A 17,066-nucleotide genomic window follows, 5' to 3' on the forward strand; every position below is an offset into this window, starting at 1 on the left:
GCAGGAAGTGAAAAGAAAGATCTATTACACGGAGGACATCATTGTCAAGTTCATTGCTGAACTCTATTCAGAACACAAATTGTACTACCAGTATACGGTACCCTATGCTGTGCGCGTGGTGCACATATTCGTTGCACCCCATAGGCTATGGTGAGTATTAGATCCAAAAATAAGTTAGAGGCGAAGGACTTCCTTGCGTAACTCGGTGCGAGCCGTTCCGTCAGGAAGGTGGAAGATAAGTTGTACAGAAGTTGGCCTTCAGTGATGAGTGAATAACCACAGTAATTGGTTGTAAGTGGGTGTTTGTGGTGCCTAAATTGGAGTGGTATGTCCAGTTGATGAACACAGAATGCCGTCTTTTCCTTTCTCACCAGTGAATCCGCATATCCTCTACAGCAGGGGTTTCCAGATGAATGCCGGACATTTGCCACATCGGACATTTGCCACGCCGGACATTTGCCACACTTGCCCCTTCCCCAGGTAGCTTGAGTAGCGATCCCTCAGGTAAGGGACGCCCTTCCCCGCACTACCTCTGTCCGCTTTCAAACCGCCGTCTCCACATCTTACTCGATACAACCAGTACGTAAGGGAACTTCTTCTTCGACATCTTGGCCAAATACAGAGCTTCTTTTCCGAAATCGTAATATTTATAACTTTTGGGAAACGAAAGCAATACCGACGATAATGTCAGTATGTAATTAGCTCTGCCAAGTATAAATATAGATTCCTCTGTCTGTACGGTAGCTTCCTTTCACGCTTACTGATTGCGACAGAAAAAGTCCATCGGCATGGGAGCAACAAGAAAGGAACGATGTAACGAGAACGCGAATGTACGGTAATCATTTCTTTTTGATCACTGCATTTGTGCCTACTTTAATTACTGCAACTGCATACCCAAAAGACAATAGGGGAAGAATAAATGGGTATGTGAATGTTTGAAAAGAAGAACGACATACTCCATATAAATTTACTCTCTAAAAACATCAGTTAATAAAGTGTAGCGGGACAATGTTCAAAACATAACTGAAAACACGTTCACTAAATAGAGATAAGAACATCTATGATTGACATGGCATCTAAAGTCGACTTACAATTTTAAAATGTTAGAAATAAGGAGATGAAGTAATAAATGCTATGCTTGTAACGTACGTTGTTAATCTACATTTTTTAGCTCTGGTATTTACAGGGTCACAGAGAAAGCATCTTAGGTTTTGGAGGAAAAAGCCGTAATTGTAATTATCTGCACTACAACAGAAACAAGAAGGACAACTTAAGGAAAAATGATGTCGGCTCACAATCGACTTTGAAGCAGGTAGTTCCTGTGACTTAGTAAGGGCAGAGGTTATATTCGACAACCGGAATAAATTAATAACTGGCTCCTTTTACCGCCCCCCTGTCTCAGATGAAACAGTTGCTGAACTTGAGTCTCATCACCCTACTCATACAATTATAGTTGGCAGTTACTTCAACCTACCTTCCGCATGTTGACAAAAATACATTTTCATACCCTACTGTAAATAGAAAACAACTTCCATAATTGTTCTAAATGCTTTTTTAAAAAATTATTTTTAACGATTTTTTGACGAGGCCATTCAAATTGTAAATGGTTACGAAAACACACTTGACCTCTTAGCCACAAATAACCCTGAGCATCACGACGGATATAGGGATTAGTAAACACGCATTCGTAGCGAGGCTCACTTCCGTAACAAAGAAATTCACCAAAACTAAACGCGAAATATATCTACTTATAAAAGCAGCTAAAAATTCGGGTGACGTCTTTCTAAGAGATAGTGTCCAATCCTTCCAAATGATGTAAATGAAGACCATATGTGGCTTATGTTCAAAGATATGCGATCAACAGCACTCGAGATATTCATACCAAATAAATTAATAAGAGACGGAACTGATGCCCCATGGTACACAAAACACGACAGAAAGCTGTTGCAGGAGCACCGCAAAAGGCACGTATAGTTTAGACGAACGCAAAACCTCCAAGATTGGTGAAGTTTTACTGAGGCTCGAAATTTGGTGCGGATTTCAATGCGAGATGCATTTAATAGTTTCCACAACGAAACTCGCTCTAGAAATGTGGCGGAAAATCGAAAGAGATACTGGTCCCATGTTAAGTAAACCAGCGGAAAGGCTCAGCAAGTACCTTTACTGCGCGACAGCGACGGTAATGTTACTGATGACAGTGCCACTAAAGTGGAGTTAGTAAACGCATTTTCCGAAATTCCTCCACCAAAGAAGACGAAATAAATATCCCACAATTCGAAATGAGAACAGCTGCAAACATAATTTAGAAGTAGACATCCCTGGTGTTGCAAAGCAACTGAAATTACACTGTCAGTGACAGAGGAAATGATCAAATATCTTTTCAAAAAGTCTCTAACGTATAAGTAAAGTAGGTCTAATACATTTCTTTCTGGTGTTCTTTAGTAACAATTAATTTTAAGTAGTAAGCTCCTTGCCTTTACTGACCTGTTTAAAGATAATCAACAATTTAGTAAGAAATTTTAATTTAATTTTTAAAGGACTATATCTAAATGTACTTAAGTATATTTACATCTACTATAAATGTTTGCAGCTAAACTTACATAAAAATATTTGAGGTAGCAAAATTGTCAACCTTAGGATCAGATCAGTTTTGGGATAATTTTAGGTGCAATTCAAATGTTCAGTTCCCATTTTCTTTTACAAAACCGTATACTGTCAGTTTAATAAACGATTATATTTTAGGTGATAGTTGCGATTCTGAAGCTTCAGAAAATTATTTTAGAAATCACAATTATTTAATAGTATGGGCATAATACTGGAAGGTAGGAAAACGTTATCTTAACGTGACAAGAATAGGGATACTTTTGTGAGGCTTGAAACACTTTTTAATTTTTACATTAAAGACTGATTCGCATCACACTTTGCACAGGCTTTGGACCGTGAAAATGATAAATGACCATCTACCATTCTGGCATGTGTAAAATCAGCCTAAACACGCTGAACTAATGTACACTCTATTTACAATTACAACTTAATATTAGCTCCTATAATGCTGCTTCAATGTTTTAATAATTTTATCTCAGTAATCTGCTAGGACTCAGTGGTCCTCATAGTTTTTAATACATTATTTTTAACGTATTTTAGTCCAGTTTCTGAATATGAGCAATGGCTTTCAAGCAAGGCCTAATGTTGCCAGTCTCTTCATAATTCTTTATGATTCTCTCTATCCTGTCGTCGAGCTTCAAGTACTTCTTCTTCCTCTTCTTACCTTCAAGATTCATTTACAATTTCATGTACATGCAGTTTGTAAGCTCTGCTTCCTTTTTCAAGCACTCCACCAAATAGTTGATTCTAGGGTGAGGGTTTCCAATAATACTATTTATTTTGTTTTGCCACCCTTCAACAGCATTCGTCGTTCGGTGCCTTTTTCCGTAACAGTCCCACATTACTATTGCGATATCCTCATTATCTAGCCAGTTATCCACAAAGTAGTCAAAAAATTGAGAGAATCTTCCGTTATCAGGAGCTTCTGCATGAATCTCAATCCATCCATTGCTTACGTCCTCCGGTTTTACAACTGCCAGCTCTGCACACACGCTGACGTGAAGTCTTAAATCCTCGTTCTAGCGGTACTCCTCAGTTAGACCGAGAACTCGAATTCTTCTGCATAAAGTCTTCTTCATATGGAAATAGAATCCATTTATTTCAGTTGTGCGAAAAACTTGACGAATGGCCAATATCGCAGCTGCCTCAAAGTCCACCTTTACTTGTTTAGGACACCACTCAGAGACTGCCTGTTTTATCGGACGAAACAGACGAGCATATGTGTCGTTCTTCTTATTAGAGAGCAGTGCAAATACAGTAGGAAGAATGTTTGTTTATTTAATCGGGCCTCCTAAGTCTACATGTATGGTGTAGATCTGTGCAAATTGCTTGCTGCATCTCTTAAATGTTCCATCCATAAAAAAATGGGAACATGTTTTTAAACTTTCTTTTCCTTTGCTTCCACTAAAAATCATTATTCTCACCTCTAATCTATCGTCTTCCAGAAGAAAACTACTGCTATCTCCCATTTTTAATAGATCTTCATGAAGATCAGTTTCATAAGAGTTCTTAGGCTCTTGTTGGTTCCCCTGCTCTTGACTCCATCGACGACGAATGGTTCTCTTCATAGACTCTGAATTCGGCATCACTGTAACAAAGTCATAAACTTTATTATGTAGATTTCCCATTTCATCCGCGTATATCTCCGATAACTGTGTAGTTTCTTCTACAGACCTTCTCTTCGCCATTTCCACTTGCTTTTTCACTTTCAGAGCCGCATCGTCAGGTGGTCCACAGAGATGTTCTAATACGTTCAACACTTCTCCGTTCCTCGAAAGCAGCTTTCCCTTGCAATGATTCGCTTTTTGGCGTAAGCACATCCACGTAACAACACCTTCTTTAGATTCCCTCTGTTTAAGATACGCGTAACCTTTGTAATGAGCAGGAGGCCTGCCCTTGTTCGTTGTAATAACTTCCATACTGATTGTCACGTTAGGAACTTCGAAAGCAAACTGGGCGGGTGAGTGAGGAGGAGGAGGAGGAGGAGGAGGAGGAGGGGGAGACAAGGAACCCGACCCTTCGGAGCAGGTAAAATCGTGGCAAATGTCCAGCGTGGCAAATGTCCGGACACCTTCCGGATTTTCCTCTGACGAACAATATGAGAATCGTGGCACCTTAATGTAACGTCTTGTTTATTTTGAAGGTTAATGAAATTTTAAAAAATGATAATTCCTCTTCTGTGCCAACCTTTCCATCTCGGAGCAGGACCCTCTGTGGTCCAAATGTACATTCTCAGAAATTATTTCCTCAAATTAAGACCTATTTTTGATACCAGTAGACTTCTCTTGGCCAGTAATGCCCTTTTTGCCAGTGCTAGTCTGCTTCTGATGTCTTCCTTGCTCCGTCCGTCACTGGTAATTTTGCTGCCTAGGTAGCAGAATTCCTTAACTTCATCTACTTCGTGATCATCAATTCTGATGTTTCTCGCTATTCTCATTTCTCGCTGTTCTTATTTCTGCTACTTCTCTTTCTTCGATTTACCCTCAATGCATATTCTGTACTCATTAGACTGTTAATTCCATTCACCAGATTATGAAATTCTTCTTCACTTTCACTAAGGATAGCAGTGTCATTGACGAATCTTAACAGTCATATTCTTTCACCTTAAATTTTAATCTCACTATTGAACCTTTCTTTTATTTCCGTCATTACGTCTACGACGTACAAGTTTAACATTAGGGGCGAAAGCTATGTACCTGGCTTACACCCTTTTTATTTCGTTCATTTCGTTCTTAGTCTTCCATTTTTATTGTTCCTGCTTGGTTCTTGTACGCATTGTATATTAGCCGTCTTTCCTGTAGTTCACCTCTGTTTTACGTAACTAATAACACAGAAACCATGATCAAATTTTTGAAAAATTAGTGTCGTCAATGAGCCGTGCTGACTCGAATCGGTCAATCGATCGCTAGATCACGATAGGGGGGCACGATCTTTGTTGTTTGTTGTTGTTTTTTGTGGGAAGAGACCAGACAGCGTGGTCATCGGTCTCGTCGGATCAGGGAAGGACGGGAAAGGAAGTCGGCCGTGCCTTTCAAAGGACCCATCCCGGCATTTGCCTGGAGCGATTTAGGGAAATCACGGAAAACCTAAATCAGGATGGCCGGACGCGGGATTGAACCGTCGTCCACCCGAATGCGAGTCCAGTGTGCTAACCACTGCGCCACCTCGCTCGGTGGCACGATCTTTGGTGGTTCCCTACGCGAGAAGCTTCGACCAGCACAAAGGTTGGCAGAATTGGCGGGCTGAATTGGAAGGAACATTTGCGGGGCGAAGCCCGTTTATCTCTGCTGTCTGGAGTCGACAGTAAACAGCTTTTGCAGAGCACACGCCTCAGCCAGCGAAGGCGGTGTTTTGGACTGGCTGTGATGGCGAGGGGACTCGAAATTTGCCTGCGCCTAGCGTGTGGAGATTTTGAGTGCCACTGCGCTATCGATTCAACAAATATTTTGGTGAGACTCTTTCTGTGGCTTCTGCCCCTTGTCTGTTAAAGTCATAGTGCAGTCACTAGTTTCTCTTACCCAAGATCTGCTGTGTTTGCTCCTCATGGGGGTTCACTCCGAAATAACTGAAGTTTACCTTAATAGAAGTAACTCTGTTTCATTACAAACGTAAGTCGCAACTGTTTCTGTAATGTGTGAAAGATACGTGGGCTGTCTTACAGAGTTAGTGGAGGCACATTAATCAGAATTGCCTGTTTACGTTGGTCATATTTCGAGTGGCTTACCGAGGAACATGTTGAGGGCTGAACAGTGTGTTGTTCTTTCTTTTCAATACAGTGAAGTCTAACTTTATCAGAGTGCCTTTCACAGAAATCATTTTAGTTAAGCATTTGCAAGACATTTTAGTGGGGTTAGTCTAAATTAATCAGAGTGCCTTTTCACTGTTATCATTTTACTTAAGTGCTTGCAAACATTTTGGCGAGGTTGTTAGTTGACCCGCCCTGAGATTTACTATGGTAAATTCTGCTGCAACAAGAATGTCCTTTTCCGCTGTAGATCTTACGGGCAGCCCGGTGCACAGAGTTTAACATCTAAGATTCGGTCGCTTAATTATTTGAAATAGTGGAGTTTACGTTAGCAAGAGCTGCACGATTCGTTACTTATGGCTATATTTTCTTCCATTTCAAAATAGGTTTAATGACTGTTCCTACGACCGGCCGCGGTGGCCGAGCGGTTCTAGGCGTTTCAGTCCGGAACCGCGCTCCTGCTACGGTCGTAGGTTCGAATCCTGCCTCGGGCATGGATGTGTGTGATCTCCTTAGGTTGGTTAGGTTTAAGTAGTTCTAAGTCTAGGGGACTGATGACCTCAGAAGTTAAGTGCCATAGTACTTAGATCCATTTGAAGCCATTTGACTGTTCCTACTGCATAATTAGTACAAGTAAGTGTTTCCGAATTAATTTTGCGGACGCGTAAGCATTATTGGTTTTCTCATTTCCGTAAGCAAAGTGCTATCCAGTTACGTCCTTTGTTGCTTATCGCCATATTTGTTGATTGGGTAGATGTTCGTTTATTTATTTATGTTTGGCTCTTAAATGGTAATATAACGAAATACGTGTCACTCTGTAAAGCAATGCACTGTTACTAGTTTTCTAAGACTAGTTCTTAGGTTGCTGTAGTTCCGGTTGTAACGGGACCTGCGCCATCCACCAGCACAACTGTGGGTGGCGAGCTCACATCGCCGATACTGTCCATCGAGTTATCCTGCCTATCGCGGGACTTAATTGTGACTGCATAACTTCTCTTGGTTGTAAACTTATCCCACCGACATACATGACGCATTGCTTATGTTACTACTGTTGTTACCAAGTCTGCTGCAAGCATTTAACATATTATATTTAAAAGTCAACTGAAAAATTTTGTAAATGTTAAGATTTTGCTTATTAACATGCAGCCCGACTGACTTTAAACACCTCTTAATCTTTTACAAACTACTTAATTTCTTAATTGTTCAAAAGCTCTTTTCGTGGCGTTAATTGCTGATCTCATTTTCTTGTTAATATTCGAGATGTTGTTTAATTTTTTACTTGTTTTTAAAAGCTATTTTACTGACGTCATAAGTAGTTGACATGTATTTAAATAAAAGATTATCCATGTTTTCAACTGTGAACGCTGCTTTCTGGCCTCCTGGCCCAGCTCTACGGCCCAACATCGTATTAAGCTGCTTTAGGGTACTTATGCCCAGTTCAGTCAAAATGTCGGGAAAAACGCCACGTTATTAATACGTTTTTCACGGAGGACTTATTCAATTCCTTCGGAACACCAGTGTTCCAGGCCGGCGGTTGTGGCCGACCGGTTCTAGGTGCTCCACTCCAGCACTTGCAGAACTAGCACCCTTGGAAGAAAGGATATTGCGGAGACTGCCACACCTGGGGGATGTTTCCAGAATGTCATTCTGAATGTACTTTATTTTCCTACACAGGATGAACATAAATAAAGCCGACAAATTGCAGGGATGGATTCCTGTCTGGAAATGGAGCAAAAAAGGCCCTATAAATATGTGTGCGGACACTGTGCGTGCAACGACAACAAATCGCCCCGGAACACGGTACAGAGATGCATCACATCCACATCACAATAGATGTTCAAAGTGGCCTCCATTGGCTTGCAGGTAATAGGGACAACAGTTGTTGTATTGAAGGATGCACATAATCGTACTTTGGCTTGCACCATGTTGGCGGGCCACTTGCCTGGAGCTTGTACTTGGGTTCGCCTCAGTATCTTGCAGAACCCGGTACTCCACACTTGGTGTACGTACACTTCGCTGCCTCCCTGCTCGTTCCTCAGTCTGAAAGATTCCATGATCACACAAACACCTAAAAAAGGATTTAAATGTTTTGTTATGGGTTGGTGTATGTGACGGTATAGTCGTTTCTATCTGCTTGGCCGTACACAAACAATATCTCGGCATGTTGCCTACATGAATACCGGACCATTCTGCTGCTTACAGCACGCTCCATCAATCACATAGCTTGCAACACCCAAAGAACACGCGGCACGTGGTCATAGGAACTGTCATTCGTCAGCGCCATTTACCGTCGAAACGATGCATTTCCGGACACATCTTCACACACTACTGGTCATTAAAATTGCTACACCAAGAAGAAATACGGGCCGGCCGGAGTGGCCGAGTAGTTCTAGGCGCTGCAGTCTGGAACCGCGCGACCGCTACGGTCGCAAGTTCGAATCCTGCCTCGGGCATGGATGTGTGTAATGTCCTTAGGTTAGTTAGGTTTAAGTAGTTCTAAGTTCTAGGGGACTGATGACCTCAGATGTTAAGTCCCATAGGGCTTAGAGCCATTTGAATTTGAACCAGTGCTCCCCGGGACACAGTATGGGAAGCCGTGCACTAAGGGATACATAATCTGTGAAGTGCGATTCTCGTAGTAATGTGGTTAACGATCTGGCACGTACTAAAAGTCTCAGCACTTGCACCTGAACTCTGAATCCCTTCATATTGTAGAGACCAGCGATATTAACTAACTACTGAAATAACAGTGTTATTGAATTTTACATATTAAAGAAATGATTCAACTTTTAATTGGGTAAGATTCACCAGCAGAAAAGCGAGTTGTTACTACATTCATTTCGATTTTGCTGATTAAATTTCAATAATTTTAAACAAACCAATGCCACCTGCGCTTTGTTACTGTAAGAGGCAGCTACAGGTTCCTGTCTCGCTACGTTTTACAGACACAGACAACTCTGTGAGGTTACAGTGCCATCCGCGCGCCTGCAACCTACTCCTTCCTGGGGAACGTTGGCTCGCAGCTCTTCCGTTCTGCAGCCGTGACTCGGTAACAGGACCCTCCAGGCTCGGTTTCACTCGTGCCTGGCTCGAGTACGTTCCATCGCTAACAGTTAACGGGAGAGAACTGGCGAGTGCAGTGTCTTTCAAATGCGGAAACCTAACACGTTTACATGTCCACAATGGTTGTGCATTTTTGATTGTACTCGTCTGTTCATGTAATATGAGTATCTGACAAAGTACAGGGTGAACATTAATAAAACCGACACACTGTAGGGACGGATTCCTGACTGAAAATGTAGCAAAAAAGATCATACACTACTGGCCATTCAAATTGCTACACCACGAAGATGACGTGCTACACACGCGAAGTTTAGCCGACAGGAAGAAGATACCGTGATATGCAAATTATTAGCGTTTCAGAGCATTCACACAAGGTTGGCGCCGGTGGTGACACCTACAACGTGCTGACAAGAGGAAAGTTTCCAACCGATTTCTCATACACAAACAGCAGTTGGCAGGCGTTGCCTGGTGAAATGTTGTTGTGATGCCTCGTGTAAGGAGGCAGTTTCCGACTTTGATAAAGGTCGGATTGTAGCCTACTGCGGTTGCGGTTTATCATATCGCGACATTGCTGCTCGCGTTGGTCGAGATCCAATGACTCTTAGCAGAATACAGAATTGGTGGGTTCAGGATGGTAATACGGAACGCCTCGCTGGATCCCAACGGCCTCGTATCACTAGCAGTCGAGATGACAGGCATCTTGTCCGCATGGCTGTAACGGATCGTGCAGCGAAGTCTCGATCCCTCAGTCAACAGATGGGGACGTTTGCAAGACAACAACCATCTGCAAGAACAGTTCGACGACGTTTGCAGTAGCGTGGACTATCAGCATGGAGAGCATGGCCGCGGTTACCCTTGACGCTGCATCACAGACAGGAGCGCCTGCGATGGTGTACTCAACAACGAACCTGGGTGCACGAATGGCAAAACATCATTTTTTCGGATGAATCCAGGTTCTGTTTACAGCATCGTGATCGTCGAATCAGTGTTTGGCGATATCGCGGTGAACGCACATGGGAAGCGTGTATTCGTCATCACCATAATGGCGTATCACCCGGCGTGATGGTATGGGGTGCCAAGGGTTACACGTCTCGGTCACCTCTTGTTCGCATTGACGGCAGTTGAACAGTGGACGTTACATTTCAGATGTGTTACGACACGTGGCTCTACCCTTCATTCGATCCCTGCGAAACCCTACATTTCAGCAGGATAATGCACGACCGCATGTTGCAGGTCCTGTACGGGCCTCTCTGGATACAGAAAATGTTCGACTGCTGCCCTGGCCAGCACATTGTCCAGATCTCTCACCAATTGAAAACGTCAGGTCAATGGTGACCGAGCAATTGGCTCGTCACAATACGCCAGTCACTACTCTTAATGAACTGTGGTATCGTGTTGAAGCTGCATGGACAGCTGTAGCTGTGCACGCCATACAAGCTCTGTTTCACTCGATGCCCAGGCGTCTCGAGGCCGTTATTACGGCCAGAGGTGGTTGTTCTGGGTACTGATTTCTCAGGATCTATGACCCAAATTGCGTGAAAATGTAATCACATGTCAGTTCTAGTGTAATATATCTGTCCAATGAATACCCGGTTATAATCCGCATTTCTTCTTGGTGTAGAAATTTTAATGGCCAGTAGTGTATGAAGATTTGTCCGGAAATGCATCGTTTCGACGGCAGATTACGCTGACGAATGGATATTCCTCTGAGCACGTGCCGCGTGTTCTTTGAGTGTTGCAGGCTGTGTGATTGATGCAGCGTGCATGTTAGCAGGAGATTGGTCCGGTATTCATGTCGGGAACATACCGAGATATTGTTTGTGTACGGCCAAGCAGATGGAAATGCTCGAGAGGCAGCACGACTATACCACAACAAATACCCTCACAGACACCAACCAAATGACAAAACACTTCAACCCTTTTAGGCGTTTCTGTGATCATGGAATCTTTCAGACTTAGGAACGAGCAGGGAGGCAGCGAAATGTACGTACACCAAATGTGGAGGACCGGGTTCTGCAGGATACTGAGGCGAACCCTAGTACAAGCTCCAAGCAAGTGGCCCGCCAACATGGTACAAGCCAAAGTACGATTATGTGTATCCTGCAACACAACCACTGTTATCCCTATCACCTGCAATCCAATGGAGGCCACTTTGAACATCTATTGTTACGTGGATGTGATGCATCTCTGTACCGTGTTCCGGGGCGATTTGTTGTCGTTGCACGCACAGTGTCCATTTCCGGACACATATTCATAGGGCCTTTTTTGCTCCATTTCCAGATAGGAATCCATCCCTGCAATTTGTCGGTTTTATTTATGTTCATCCTGTGTAGGAAAATAAAGTACAGAGATTTTACCTTCAGAATGATATTCTGGAAACATCCCCCAGGCTGTGGCTAAGCCATGTCTCCGCAATATCCTTTCTTTCAGGAGTGCTAGTTCTGCAAGGTTCGCAGGAGAGTTTCTGTGAAGTTTGGAAGGGAGGAGACGAGGTACTGGCGGAAGTAACGCTGTGATAAGGGGGGCGTGAGTCTTGCTTGGGTAGCTCAAATGGTAGAGAACTTGCCTGCGAAAGGCGAAGGTCCCGAGTTCGAGTCTCGGTTCGGCACACGGTTTTAATCTGCCAGAAAGTTTCATTTTAGATTCAGTTTTTGTGCTTACATGTGGCTGTCAACAATGAATAAAAGACGAAGTCTTTCCTGTATGAGACGAAAATAACCAAAGTGTACAGTGGGACATATGTGTCAAGTGTTACGTTTCAAAGCCACAGTGAGAAACCTGCTACGAAGTGTGCAGTCAGAGTTACTTTTAGCGTCGTTGTATCTGTGATGAAGCACATACTTTCAGCTGTAACGAATCCTTTTCCAGAATTCGGATACTTATGTTCTGCTTTCATCTACCGCAGGTCTCACTGTACTGCACGACGTAAGTGGAAACAATTTCAAAATTAATAGGTTTATGGTAACTCTTAAGTGGTTGGAACTGGAAAGTTGTAATCTTAACTTCATTAGTTTGCAAGTCCCTATTTACCGGCGAGGAATTTCATTCCCCTCTTCTCTCTTGCTCGCGCGCGCTAGAGAACTTTCAGGTTAGTCAGTATATACATCGATGTCTAGAAATTTATTTTTAGCGCCGGCAGTGAGTGATCTGCGATTCGACAGCTTTAAACCGACTGCCTTTGATCTTTCCTTTACTCTTTCCTGTGGGTTTCTAATTGCCTGCACAGACAAGATTGATTTTCCTCGATGTTCCTTTAACTCTGCAGAAATATTACCCCACTACCTGGTGCACCAACCATTTAAGTTGGGAACAGCTATGAACAATATAATATGTATTACCTTGCAGGTACAGGTATTAGTGCCGATTTCGTTGGCATCTGGCTGTGCAGGTGCTTCGTTTTCACTCTGGCGTTTTTTCAAACTGTGAGAAATAGAACTGCAAAAACTCCTGAAGTAGCAGATACTCGGCAAGTACCCGGTATTCTCTACTCCACACGTCAAGATTACCCCAGCAGTTGACACATTTCCACATACGTGAACACGAACCCCTAGACGTTGTCACAGAGAGAGGTGGCGCAGTGATTAGCACACTGGACTCGCATTCGGGAAGACAACGGATCAAACTCGCGTCCGTCCATCCTGATGTAGGTTACCCGTGATTTCCTTAAATCGCTTCTGGCAAATTCTGGGATCTTTGAGGAAGGGTACGGCCGATATCCTTCCCCATCCTTCCCTAATACGAGCTTATACTCCGTCTCCAATGACTTCGATGTTGACGAGGCGTTAACCATTAATCTCCTCGTCCTCCTCCTACATCTTGTCGTAGCTTCTCTCTATTCCTTCGGACTCGACATAAGGCCTGAAACGCGGAGCGCTGTATGTTGCATGTTAGTAGTATTGCACACTGCCCACCAAAGCTGCCGTTCGCTTCGAATCAGGTTGTGGCTTACAGTCTCAGTACGAAACGTAGTTTTCACTTCTCTCGAATAATCATCGAAGCAAATACTCCACGCAAGTTAGAAAACTTCAGGTATACGTATAAACCTAGGTTAGTTCTATCAAATCTCTAAAAGTGTGATTTCGTTCGACAACGCAGAAACACTGAAAACTGCAAACGTCTCAGGTTAACCATTAGTGCTATGAGATATGCATACAGCGACAGGCAATCTGGCCATCTTCTTTTACACTCAAAAACAAGCGATTGAACTACAAGTTCATTTCACGAAGGAGTTAAATCTCACTTTCCACGTCTTCTTCCCCAGTACCTCTATTTACATACCAGGTACTCTATCACAACTATAACATAACTGTAGTGTCCTTGTTGTTTATCACCGTAAATCTAAATATCTCAGCTTTTTCTCCATTATAGCCTCACTTCTCTGCAGCAGCTTCCAAATGATCTATCTACGATCTCCGTTCAGGGGTGAAGCCTTTCGTGTTGTCTTCTGTGTACATCTAAGCACAAGGCTCCTTGGCTAATAATATCACTGCATTTCTCCCTCATCCTTAACATTTCTCTCTATTTGATCCTTTTCTTTCCTGCATCTTCGAATATATTTTCTTACTTTTTCTTCCATTACCATTTCCGATTTCCTGCGCTGACCCTACTGTAAGTCAGTTTGCACTACAGTTTTACTGATGTGGGAACTAACGTTAGCGTTACTATTTTCCAAATTAACAGGCCCAATGCACGGGTTTTCGAAATTACATTTTTCTAATTTACAAAAGTCAAAGACAATCTAAGCGTTGTCTAAACATACGATTAATGAAGACTAAATGCAAGAGAAGCAATTATGTAAAACATGTTTGTGTTTGATGGAATAATGCAAAATACAAGGTCGAGAAAAGAGAAGGCAGAGACTCAGATATAATTATGGTGAAGATGGACATTAGGTTAGCTGTAAGAGACACTGATGATCGCTTCGGGCACTAGCGGTGAGTGTAGAGGTAGCGAATAGCAGAGACGTGATCCTGATAGCTGGCTGCACTACGTGCTCTCTATGGTGCCCGATTTTCAAAAAATGGCTCTGAGCACTATGGGACTTAACATCTGAGGTCATCAGTCCCCTAGAACTTAGAACTACTTAAACCTAACTAACCTAAGGACATCACACACATCCATGCCCGAGGCAGGATTCGAACCTGCAACCGTAGCAGTGTCGCGGTTCCGGACTGAAGCGCCTAGAACCGCACGGCCACCGCGGCCGGCGTGCCCGATTTTATATCGTATTATTGTTATTACAGTTGCCTTAGAAGTGGTATTATTACTAAACGAAATATCGAATGCTCATCCTCGAACAATATTGAAAGCTGCCTGTTTATTTGGCACTTTCATTGCTTCCCATTATGTTTCCTATTTAGCAGGTCGCAATAGCTTTCTTTGCTCTAGTTTGTGGGCGCCTATTTTAATCAGTTTCGATTCATAAATGTGAGCATTGCATCAACCTATTTGCATAGTTACGTGGCCGTTTTATTTTCGTGGCGATTCTGTTTATTTCAGTTCGATTCGCTCGTGGATGTCATACCACGGGGCTCTGCTCGTCTGAAGATAACTCGCCTCTGTTTCGATTCTGCCTTGCGCTGTGCTCTAAAGCGACGATTCTGTTATGCTCTGGTGTCAAAAGGAAGACAGCCGTTGTTGGTCTTCGAGAATCTGAATATTGCAGGTTGAATGTCTAGGTAGTATGCAAATATGCTTCATTGTGTGTTGAGATAATGGAAATCTTTATTCAGATCATTTCGGATTTATTTCAAAATACCTAGTCTTTTTTTTTATTCAGTGCTTGGGGTCTGTGCCACATCGTATGGCGGCCATCTTGTTTTTTACGTCAGCCAACTATATGACTGCCGGCCGGAGTGGCCGAGCGGTTCTAGGCGCTACAGTCTGGAGCCGCCCTACCACTACGGTCGCAGGTTCGAATCCTGCCTCGGGAAAGGATGTGTGTGATGTCCTTAGGTTAGTTAGGTTTAAGTAGTTCTAAGTTCTAGGGGACTGATGACCTCAGAAGTTAAGTCCCATAGTGCTCAGAGCCATTTGAACCATTTGAACTATACGACTCACATTCATTTTGATGGATAGGCAGTCAGCTGTTGAGTTGTCGTTAAGAAGTATTAGTAACTATTAACTGGTAGCTAGTAACAACCGTAGTATCTGCTAGTGGCTGTCAGGGTCTGAGTCTTATCAGAAAGAATGTTGTGGTTTCCCGATACAACGCGTCTCTCTTAACAATTGATTTATTGATTTCCACTCTTAACAGCTGCCATTATATTCCGCTGCTCGTTTCTCCACCGTTCTATTTCCAGTTAATATAATACATTTATCCAGATATGCTACAGGTATGTCTGTTAGTTGAGAATTCTCACCAATCGTTCGAAGAAGAGTGACTATTGGGAGACTGTAGGAAGATAAAATTTCCAGTTGATGTGATGAATGGCAGCTAGCCCTAAAAGTGGAAAAAATGTAACTTAATGCGGATGGATAGGATAATCAAATCTGTAATGTTCGGATACAGTAGTATTAGTGTCCTGCTTGACACACTCAAGTCGTTTAAATATCTGGACCTATCGTTGCAAAGCGATATGAGGTGGAACGAGCATGTAAGAACTATGGGAGAGAGGGCAAGTGGTCGACTTCGGTTTTAGAAAAGAGTGGTTCACCTGTAAAGGAGACCGCATACAAGAGGCTGGTGCTACCAATTCTTGAGTGCTGCTCGTGTGTTTGGGATCCGTAACAGGTCGGATTGAAGGAAGACATCGAAGCAATTCAGAGGCGGGCTGCTAGATTTGTTACCGGTAGGTTCGAACAACACTCAAGTAATACAGAGATGCTTCGGGAACTCAAATGGAAATCCCTGGAGTGCGGGCGACGTTCTTTTCGAGAAATAGTATTGAGAATATTTAGAAAACCGGCATTTGAATCTGACTGCCGAACGATTCTAATGCCGCCAACATTGCACGTAAGGACCATGAAGATAAGGTACGAGAAATTAGGGCTCATACGGAGGCATATGGACAGTCATTTTTCCCTCTATTTCCTAGTGGAATAGGAAAGGAAATGACAAGCAGGGTACGCTCCACCACACACCATACGGTGGCCTGCGGAGTTCAAATGGTTCAAATGGCTCTGAGCACTATGGTACTTAACATCTGTGGTCATCAGTCCCCTAGAACGTAGAACTACTTAAACCTAACTAACCTAAGGACATCACACACATCCATGCCGGAGGCAGGATTCGAACCTGCGACCGTAGCAGTCGCTCGGTTCCTTACTGTAGCACCTAGAACCGCCTGGCCACTCCGGTCGGCGCTTGCGGAGTATCTATGTGGATGTAGAGGCATAGTTCTATAGAGTACCTAGTTGTGGGCAGCAGGACATCGATATTAGGAGGAGAACAATGGAAAAACGAATTCCAATTTTTAGTTTTTAGGGTTACGTACCGCAGACGGTCAAAACGGAACGCTTGTAGGTTCAATTTGTTGTCAGTCCGGCTGTCCGTCTCTCCGAAAGTTAAGACCTCTTTTTCTCAAAAACGGGTAAGGATAATTATTGTTGCTGTGGGCTTCAGTCCGAAGACTGGTTTGATTCACGTCTCCATGTCACTCTAACCTATGCAAGTCTCTTCTTCTCTGAATAATTGCTACAACCTACATCAATC

The sequence above is a fragment of the Schistocerca piceifrons genome, chromosome 6, assembly GCF_021461385.2.
Source record: "Schistocerca piceifrons isolate TAMUIC-IGC-003096 chromosome 6, iqSchPice1.1, whole genome shotgun sequence".
NCBI lineage: Eukaryota > Metazoa > Arthropoda > Insecta > Orthoptera > Acrididae > Schistocerca > Schistocerca piceifrons.